A 10,880-nucleotide genomic window follows, 5' to 3' on the forward strand; every position below is an offset into this window, starting at 1 on the left:
GCACAATGGCGGCCCCGGCCCCGCGGCACGGCAGGCCGCCGCGCTGGGGCACTTCCAAGGCCGCTCCTTCCCGCTGCATCTGTGCAGGGAAACACACTTCGCTGGGAGCCACTTTCATGATTTTGTTGCGAGCGGGATTAGCTGGATTAGGGGCCGATTCATAAGGACCCCCTGCGGCTGTGAGGAAGTTTCATCACAAGGTCAGTGTGGTGTGAACTATATTCTGTCAACACCACCACTCCTTATAGCCGACTACAAAAAATACAAAAGGGGGGGGGGAATTGCAAGTGAAATATATGAATGAACGGTTTACGGCAACAAAGAGATTTACAGATTTCCCCATCAGCTGCTTAAAAAGATGTGTACCCTTCAACGCTGTGCTCCTTTAAAACAAGAAACCTGTATTAGTCATTTTTAATTTATAAAGAATTTAGTGGTTTAGGAGGTGGGAGGAACCTGGGGAATAAGTGTAGCAACCCACACACAAAACCACAGAGGAACTTTTGGCACTTAGTCTAAAACCAGTCATGCAGCTCAAAGATTGTTGCACTGTTCAGATTTTATTACATATAATGCTGTCACCTTCAAGACTATTTAATTCCTAGCCCCCTAAGTGCAGTAAGTAACAGAGACATTAAAAAAAAAAAAGTGGGTTGGAATGCAGAAAGAACGTGAATTAAAGTTTTTTGTTTGTTTTTGGTCTTTAAAGCATAATTACCAACCTAGTACTTCCCCCCCAAAGATTCCCCTCACCCCATCGTAATGACATGGCTCAAAGACAGCAACACTTTTGTAGCTGGTATGATGCAAAATTAAATCTATAGTGAAAGAGGGGGACTTTTGTTTTGCATGTGTGTGTGTAGTTTGGGGAGGGGGGTTGGTTTTTTGTTTTGTTTTTTTTTTTTTTTTTTTAAGAGCAGTCCCTCTTGCACAGAACCAGGCTGTTCAATCAAAGCCTTATCTGTTATATTTCTGTCTGTCTTTCTCTTCTGTTTAGCGCATTCACCAACAAGAGAAAAGGGGGTAAAGCAATGGAGGCTTTGACCTGCAGCTGTAACACAATACTTTCGCACAGCCCTGTCGACCCCTGACATAAATTTTACACCGCAGCTGGCATTTACACACTTAACATTACCATATGTATAGCCTACTCTGTGCTAATTATGCTAATCACCTGTCTAACTCTCTGCTGCGAAAAATGGTTGTATTTAGCAGTCCACTGCCTACCAATACAGCTTACTGTGTGGCTGAAATGTACATTCAGACGGCTCTGAATGGCAAGATTTTTCCACGTTGCTGGCTTCATTCAGGCCACAGAAAAATTTATTCAAGTCAACTGGTTTCGGTCCGCAACAAAAAAGTTACGAGAAAAAAGTGAGTGTGTTCCTGCCCTAACATTCTAAGTCTGCTTGCAAGCAAAATGATAAATCAATTGGTGTGGGAAACAAAAAGGGAGAAAGATTTCTTTTGCAAGCCATGTGAAACTGTAGCCTATTTAAAAAAAAGGGGGGGGGGAGGGAAAAAAAAAAAAGAATAAAAAAGGTCATCCTATTTCCCCAAATCTCCAGAAAGAGCAGTTAATAGATGTTTACACCTGATCACAATTCTCTCAAGTTGCTAGCTTTTATCTACAGTTGGAAGTCATACCAAGCATGTTTTAGTTTTGTTTCTTGATCTTCATAATTTGCGCTAGAATATCATATTTTCTGTTAGCTACCACTTAAACAGCATCAGCTTCTAAACAGCAATGGCTTCTTTTTTGAGTATGGGGAGCCCCTCAAGAAACCAGTAGAGTAAGACTGGTGTAAATTAAATCAGAATCAGGCCCACGTCGAGAGGCACATAAAGAGAAATGCACAGGAAATACTCACCAGGAAAACTGGTACAAGAAAGTATCTTCTTTAACTACCTCCATACTTTTTCTTACAGTTACAGAAAAGGTAGCTTAGGAAGACAAATTTGAAGTTGTAATGGATAGGGATTTTTTTAATGTTATCATAGTGTCAGCAGGAAGGGAAAGGTTTAAATGAGTTCATAAAGCTTTTTTTTCTTCTGGGTATCTCACTGAGGAGATTACACCAAGATCTGCATTGGGATTACATTCCTGTAGCTATTTAAATACAGTTTATCACATACAAATAAGTTCCTATAACCCCTTTCCCCTCTGCACACACCCAAGGAAGCTATGGCAATTCACAGATTTGTCAGATAACCCAAACGTAAATCTGATTACAGCATCACCCTTGGCAATTTCCTTTCAGGTCACATTTGTGAAATCTCCTTTCAACTAGTTTTAGATGTTATGAAATGACATGTTCGTACACAAAATGGAAAAATGTGCAAATAAACCTCCTATATGCACTACCACATCTGAAGAAGATAAGCACACTGGAAGGTAAGTCATTGTTAATATACAGCAAAGGGTATTTAATTAAAAACAAGGACAGCTCAGCAATGTTTATACTCAGAAGGTGCAGTAACATACTCAGTCTTTCCATTACACAGCATGAGGTCGAGAAGAACCCTATGCCTCTGCCTTCCCTACTTCCCATCCTTTGTCCACTCTGCTTCCATGTGCACGAGACTGCTGTTCACAACAAGGTGAAGTAACAGGTTCTGCCTGTCAGCAATGGCTTTTACTTTACTATTTTACTTTTTATGTGCCTGTTTGACTAAATTAAGCAGCCTCAGCCAAGACACATCTTGCTTTCTAGCATCTCAGTTTCAGCTACTATTATCTGCCAGCCCAAAGCACTCATTTATCTGTGTTCTTTCAGCTCCAAAATACTGGTTGTGCAGCCAAAAACACAAATAACACTACAACTACTGTGCTTATTTCAGAGCATGTGGATTTTTCCCTTTTCTTCTTCTTTTTTTTTTTTTTTTAACTAGGAGATGGACCACCCTGCTCTCATGGCACAGAACACTATTTACATTGCAATACTTGACTGTGTAATACATCTGGCATTTTTGGGCAGGATTCCTGAGCTAGGGGCCAGAAGCCCTTAAGCAATGATTTAAGGGGGGAAAAAATCATACAACTTGACTTAACAGTGCTCATTTCTAGTTTGCTGCACTTAGCTTTTGGTTACTGACTGAAAAGCAGAAATGCATCAGGCTGGTAAACAAGAGAAGGCTGTTTCTTTTAATTTATCTCACTGTTAGTAAATGAAGACTGTATTACAGTTTAAGGGCTCAGGTCCAGCTTCAGGTATATGGGTGTACAACACTGCACATGTGCCTTAAAAATATCAGCTTTTTCTTGCACGTGAGGAAAATACAGATGTTTCAAATATACAATGATTACTTGTATATTTGAAGCTGGAATTAAGTTCAGTACAATTCTCTAAAGGAGCAGCACCTTTGCAGAAAGAGTCACGTTATGGTTCTGCTCATTCCCTTACCTCTTATATATTTTGCTCAAGCACTGAAATAACTAAGTTTTCCAAAACCAAGCAGAAGTTAAAGCCAAGACATTCATTCTAAAAACCAAAATTAAAATTCTCCTTACATCAAAACATCTATATGGTCAGCAGTTTCCATAAAGGGCTTTTTACCTCATGAAACTACTACTTCTGCCAAATTCAGGATGTTTATAGGAACCGAGGTGATACTGAATGAAATAAGAGAAAAAACAGTAACATGTAAACTCTATTTACAGATATTAAACTAAGTTTACACAGCAAAAAAGGAATTAAGAAAAATAATTTTATTTTTAAATCCTGAATTCAAAGTTACTCCCTGCAACTCAACTCCATCTATTTCTAGTGCAGTATACAATGAAAAACTACTCCAAGTCAAAGTCACTCAATTAACAGCAAGGACGAATGTAGCTTATTGTATCTGGTATTCATCGGTCATCGGTCATATTTAGCACACTAGAAGTGCATAATAAAATAGCACAGATCATGCAAAACAGGAGCAAAACATTTTCCTGTTCTCTTTGTTTCACAGGCACAGAAATAAAGTGGCCACTATAAGACAGCATGCATTTTCAGTGCAGAAATCATACTTCAAAATGCTGAGTCTTCTGTCTCAGGAATCTCTTGCCCCAGTAAAGCATCAACAGTAGAAAACCATAGAGTTTCCGTGAGGAATAATGAAAGTTGTGTATCTTTATCTTTCTGAACTCTGACAGGGGACTACACTTCTTACTGTAGAACTGTCACTTGGCCCTTAAGCAGTTTTACCGATTTCTTCAGGTCCTCCCAGGTAGAGTAACTCACAAACACAAATGGGGAAAGACCTCCTACATAATACAAGGCTGGAGAGATTAGAGAAACTAAAACCAAAGACGTACTGAAGATACATAAGGATGATTGAGAAAATATATATATAACTGTACAGTAGACACAAAAGAGAATTAACTTCTTGGTAAAATTCTGCGCTCCAGCTCCTGCTGAACTCAAAAAAAGAGCAGCTAGAACGATATATATCCATGCCATCATCTGTAGAGAGAAAAAGCACTGTGCAAAGGATGGAAGACTGAACTTTATTCTATATACAGGAGAAAATGCCAGACAAGGAACAGCCCCACAAGGTCTATAAGCGGAACACTGTTTTAACCAGTCAGAATATTCTTAAAAAGCTAGCTGTGGGGCAGAAAACTTTACAAGCATGGTTTTACCTGAGTGCTCATAGGTTGAAGTGTGTAATTCACTGTTAAAAGGATTGTGCATAAAAGTAAAAGTCCATGAGTGTCAAAATGAGAACATGTTCCATTAGACACCAAAAGGAAGGCAGTTGCAGACACATTAAAACTAGCATCCTAGTGGACACAGCTCCAACAGGTCATAGGGAGGTCAGCTTTGAAGGAGAAATCCAAATGAAATATAAACATGGCATTGTGGAAACCAGACAAATCTCCCATAGCTTTGTCCAGCCAGCACTAATCTAGGCATCAGCTGTGGTGCATAATCTAAACAAAAGGGATCAGTCGGTTCATACATCTGGAAGTTGTCATATTTTGGAGCCTCCTGACAGTTATGTGTAACCGAAACATCCACTTGCATGCAACAGCCTTTAAATTTGTTGAGCAGTCAAGAACTGTTACATGCATACGCTATGCAGTACTACTACTTTCTGGGGAACCACCACAAATACTATTTAATAACAGGGCTTGGACCATCTCTTCCCACAGCAAAAATAAATCATGAGAATGTATGGAGTCAGGGTGAGGAGCTAGAGTTTTCCTTAATGCATTCTCTTCTGAAAGCAAGTTTCAGTACCCATGGCTTTTAGAGTTCCTTCTCATCTGAACTCGGTGTCTGATGAATTATGAGAAAGAAAGGCCCGTTCTGTCCAGAAAGATGACAGTCCACTTAGTAGGTAACAGGAGCTGGTAGTAGACCTCAAACCACTCACCACTACCTCCACATAGCACCACAACTCCAACAGCAGCCTACCCTACAGCTGAGCTAGCTCTTCTCCTTACCTACATTCCCCCTGTTCCTGCTCAGCAGCAGTGGCATGGGGACCAACAATAAAGCAAAGTTGCTTTCAGCTGTTCTATTTCACTCCAGAATTTCTGTACCAAAATCTCCAAGCTCTCCAGAACTACAGAAATGCCTTCACACCCTGTTCATAAGCAGCAGAATCCCCAGAGTGCAAGATGACACTCCAGCTCAGAAGAGGGCAATGGTGCAGCCAAGGGACCGCCCTGTTTAACTACAGGTTTCAACAGCGAAGGAAACAGACCCTTCCAAACAAGCAGCGGTAGGGCACATTTTGGCATGGACATTGGCGACAGTGTGTTAAGTTTGGAAATAATGAAGATTAATTTTCTGCAGCATTAAGTAAATTAAATGCCTCTGAAGTCTGAAAGGCAGAAGGAACCGTGCAACCATGCACTTAGAGCTTAGAGGGGTCCCAATCCTACAGGAGGGGATCCTCCTCTTGCCCTTCCCAGAAGAGGTAGCGCAGGGGCAGGCTGTTAACATCTGTTGCAGCTTTGCACATGGGTAAAGGTCTGGCTACACTAAAGGCATTCAGAGTTCTGCCACTACATTCATTGAGTTTGGGACTTCACCCTTTACCTTCTCAATGACCAAAGAATGGTCACGTGTAATACCTTCGTTAAAACTCTTACAGATCAAAGAGGAATTATAAACACTGAAGCTGGGGTTTTTTTTGATGTACAAGCTTTTCAGCAAGGAGCACCAACTCTGAGCAGTGATGTGGACACCTGTCAAGATGGAACTTAACAGAGACCCTCAGTGATTTTGAATTTAATAGCAGGCCTTTGAAAGATGATAATCAAACATCCATATAACTAAAACCTTTAAACATCTTTTCTTAACAACTTTCAACATATGGAAACAGAGGGAGTTCAAATTCACAGGAATGTAACACCCACTGTCCTGATGTTTTTATCCACAAACATCATGTAAAGCTTGAGTATTAGAATGTGATGTTATTTTTGAAACAGAAGCACAGACTGAAATACTCTTCCATTTTGACCAGTAAATGTTAAAAAAAGCATATTGCCCAGGTGACTATCCTTCAGTCATCAAGTGGAAACACCACTGCTACCTTCCCATTTGAGAAACCACATGATAAATAATTATACTTAATTCAAACAAAACAGTGGTCTTGGAAATTCTCCAGATAAACACCTTTCAATGAACTTTCAATATGCAACACAGTGCAAGACAGCATTCAGAGATAAGTAAGCCCTCAACTCACCTGATCCATATGAAACTAATGGATTTGGTGATGTGATCAGAGACAATGCCCCAGACTGTGACGCTGCTTATGAACACCCCACCTCAGATTCACCAGCAGAGTAACTTCCGCTCTCCTGCCTTCTACACTGAGTTGATGTGGTCATGCAGGTACAAGCACATCTAAAATGACTACTATACTGCTGTTCACAAATGTCCGTGCTTGCTGTTCACAAACGTCCGGGAGAACAGAATTATACCCAACTGGGTCAATTCCTGCTAACTGTACTCAAAACACACGTTACTCCAGCCCACTCACGTGAGTTTGTCTCCTTAAAACAACAAATGCACAAAGATCTGTTCCTTTACTATTCTTTTTTGTTTCTCCAAAGAATACTAGTGTAAAGTTAAGTGATGCCTTAGGCAGAACTTAAGAATAACTTTCCTCTCCACCTGCACTTGATCTTGCTGGGTTAAGCAAACTGAGAATCTATGGAAATAATAATGGTTCCTGCATCACTCACACACTTTCCTCATTTTCACCTCATTCTTATCCTGCACGGGTAGATTAATGTATTTTAAGATAGGTCAGCCATAAACAGTACAGTAGAGTAACTTGATTTTTGCCCCTTCAGAGTGAAACAATGCTACAAACAGCTCAAATCTTCACTTAAAAACTGTTTCTGCCGTACACCCTCAGTCCTAATTCACTTAACAATTAGAACACGCTCACTTTGTTCCAAGTACCAAAGCTGAACTATGTGGCTAGTGAAGGCATTTTGTCTCCTCTGCAGCATGTCCTACTCCTACCTGCATCACCCACCCTCTTCCTTCAAACTGGCTTAAAGAAGAGGCTCTGCATGTTAGAGCTTGGTTCGAAGTAGCTTTGTGGAGAGGTCTACTTAAAGAGGGAAAGGTTTGACTGAGCTACAGCTAGTGCAAAAAGTGCAGAAAGCAAGAAAGGAAGGAAAGAACACCATGACCTTCAACCTCTTAAAAAAGTAATGAAGAAAGTGAGGGGAAAAAAAATCCCAAGACAATGGTGACATTAAATGAATTATCAAGGAACAAGACGAGACCATCTCTCCCCTTATGAGCTCCTGCATTTAACGTCATTCAAGGCACTGCGGTACTCAAATTTCAAGCTCCACTTAACAGAACCTTCTCTGGAGCCACAAAACTACCTTTCTTCAGAAGCAGAGGCTGTGAATTTACATGTGTGACTGCTGTTCACACGCAGGGTCTTACAGTGCCTATTAAGAGTGCTAGCAAAAATCATAACCAGTTATGGGCATTATTTCTTTTCCATCCAGAGTACCTTCTAGTTATGAATGGATGTTTCTAAAAGCACATCTGTGTCCTACAAAATTCAGTCACAGAGGAAAACAACGCAAAGCCCTTTTTGTTCTCTCAAGGGCGTTCGATGTACAAAGATGCTAAACAGTCTCCACAACTCCAGTATGCATGGACACCCACATACAGCAGTTCAACTAAAGCTGAATGGCTGTGGATAACAGAACCACCATTGAAATGCCAGTCCAGAATTTGTTTGCCCAAGAAACTATAACAAGCATCCTCCAGTAGCAAGGTACGCACACAGGGATGACAGACCTGCTGAAGGGCTGAGGGGAAACAGGTATGTGTCCCAGTCAGACACCAGAGAGCCAGACTACAAGACAGGAGCATGGACTGAGAGCATACTGGGGGACACACAGTAATAACCGAAGTGCTCTGAACAGCAGCCAGAGGAGGATTGTGTTTAAAAAAATAAAAAATAAAAAATTTTAAAAAGCTACTCTACAACACTTAGTGCCAAGAAACAAGCTGAGAGGAAAGCCACTTTGGTATCAGGAGGCTCAGAGAAGGCCAAGAGTGCTGGCACAAATTCTGAAGGAAGACGACTACTACAGGAAAACTAGAAGACTGATGGAGATCTGTTTTTCTTTTTCTCTCTTTGAAAGTTTGCCTACCAGGTGGGTTTCTAAACTTCTTATGTAAATATTTCAGCCGTAATAGCTTCAGGCCCAGACTACTAATCATTTATCTTGGAATGTGCATGGTCTTAAAACTCATTCAAACTTCACTATTTTTAATTGTGTTATGGTTTTAAAGCAACCGTTTACTTCCAGCAAGCTTCAGTGCTGTATTATGTTTCAGGGTATTCAGAAATACACCATACAAAATCAGTCTCTTTATGTAAATACTGCCAATTTATCCAGCAGTAATAACTGTAAAAAGCTTCAGTAGCAAATCGAAACTGTTACTGAAACGTATTTCAAGTAATCTACCGTATTCGGCCAACATTACCCAGTTCATTCGAACTCTCAGTAAACAAAAGGTAAAGAAAAAAGTAAGACAGCTATTTTAATAAACAGGGCAATTCAGCCACTGCTTCTACTAAGAGAGACCTTGATCTAAAGGGTCAGTTACTACTAAAAGTTAGTATAGTAACTTCATGGAGTATACTTTAAAGCTGTTAGGACCAGGTGTGTACAGGTGCAGAAAAACGAGTTTGGTCACTGCTTTCTACTTCTGCATGGGACGAACAACATTTTCCATACTATCTCTTTCTATACCTGTTCCATCTCAAATTCTCGCTCTGTACTTCGGCCTGTAGTTTAGCAACAGAAATACGTGACTGCTATTTGTTAGGTTTATTTGTGTAACACCCTGGTTCACGAGCAGAACATTTACAGAGTCTCTACCAAGAAAGCACATTTTAGCCAGCTCTTCTATGTAGATGATCATGTAGTGCTAGAACAGGAAGACTAGAAGTTAAATTAAATCCAGACTATTTAATTTCATCTTAATCAGTTAGCTGCTTCTTGCAATCTAGAAATGCAAGGGTTTCTAAATGAAAAGTTTTAATACTTCTTTTTACATTACTTAATTCTGACACGAAAACCAAACTCAATAGATGTGAAATTACACAGGTCAACTCTGTACAACCAGCTGCATTATGAGTTCATCTTGGCCATAAAAACCTCAGAGATCAATTTCAACTAGATTTTATACCAGAGACTTTCCCCCCTCCATGAAGCAATAATGACATGTGAAGAGGTCAGTGCAGCAACTCTACTAAGTGGCTATTTTACATACCATGTTTTTTCCTTGAGAATTTAATTTTAATGCTGGGCCAGTCATACAGGCATCGTCAGCAAGTAGTTTTTTGGTATTACATGGTTACAAAAAGTAGGTGGCATTAATGGGATGGGATCACCCTTCCAAGTAAGCGAACCCCAGTGACAGCAGAATAAACCTCAGGGAAGCGTGCTGGATGGAACTGGAAGAAGCATGCTGGATGGAACTGGAAGAAGCATGCTGGATGGAACTGCAATCACGTATTATCTACCGAACACTTACAGAAAACCAGAGACAAAACACATACGAGCAAAAATTAACAAACTTCCACAACCACCTCACAAGGACTTAAAAAAAAAAAAAAAAAAAGAGGGGAGAAGAAGAGTGATGTTCGCAATCATCTGCCTTAGTATTAAAAGTACACAGAACCTAGTGACCAGTACAGACTCTGAACGCACATCTCTGCCTATGGATGGGATCCTGCAGTGCCTGCTCTGTTTCTCAGGGCTGCTGGCAGCAGATGTCATCATATTTTGGGGCTGCTAGACTACACGGCCCAAAAAAAGTTCAGTCGGTAACACATTACTTTCCAAAATAGAAAAAACAATACTCACTAAATGACCCGTGACCCTCATCCTGACCCCAACATGGCTGTCACCTGCAAGGGTGGAATCTGGTCGTATATGCTCTAATCCATCCATCGGGCGGGACAGACCACCTTCACAACAGCGGCTAACGTTGTTTGCACTCAGCACTAGCTTTTCCACACACGCACATACAGAGAGCTATTTAGTAATGATTATTTATGCAGCCTTCCATATTAACTTTTATAAGCCAAATTCTGCTGCAAGCGACTTTGACATAAACCCAGAGTAACTACTGCAGTCAAGGAACTCTGTTTTCACATCAACCCAGCTAACAGGGGAATGTGATGCTAAGTAAATAATATTTTCCCCCCGAAAAAAAAAAAAACCAAAAAAAAAACAAAAAAACCCCAAACCCACAACCCACCAAAAAGGCAAACCCAAAAACCCCGGCAGCCTGGAGCCGTGCCTCTCAGAGCGGGTAACCCGCCCGGGCTGGCAGCCCCGCTCCCCCGAGGGGCACAGGGGGCCTGCGACGGGGGCGCTGGCGACG

The 10,880-nt window shown here is 40.8% G+C and overlaps 1 protein-coding gene across 1 annotated transcript in view; it reads right to left on the minus strand.

Annotated features, from left to right (window-relative positions):
- Window positions 1-10,880, minus strand: part of PTCH1 (patched 1) — a 65,575-nt gene that overhangs the window by 51,898 nt on the left and 2,797 nt on the right. The gene's annotated exons all lie outside the window — the stretch shown is intronic.

Source organism: Haliaeetus leucocephalus, unplaced genomic scaffold, assembly GCF_000737465.1.
Source record: "Haliaeetus leucocephalus isolate CR32 unplaced genomic scaffold, Haliaeetus_leucocephalus-4.0 Scaffold251, whole genome shotgun sequence".
In the NCBI taxonomy this organism is placed as follows: Eukaryota; Metazoa; Chordata; class Aves; order Accipitriformes; family Accipitridae; genus Haliaeetus; species Haliaeetus leucocephalus.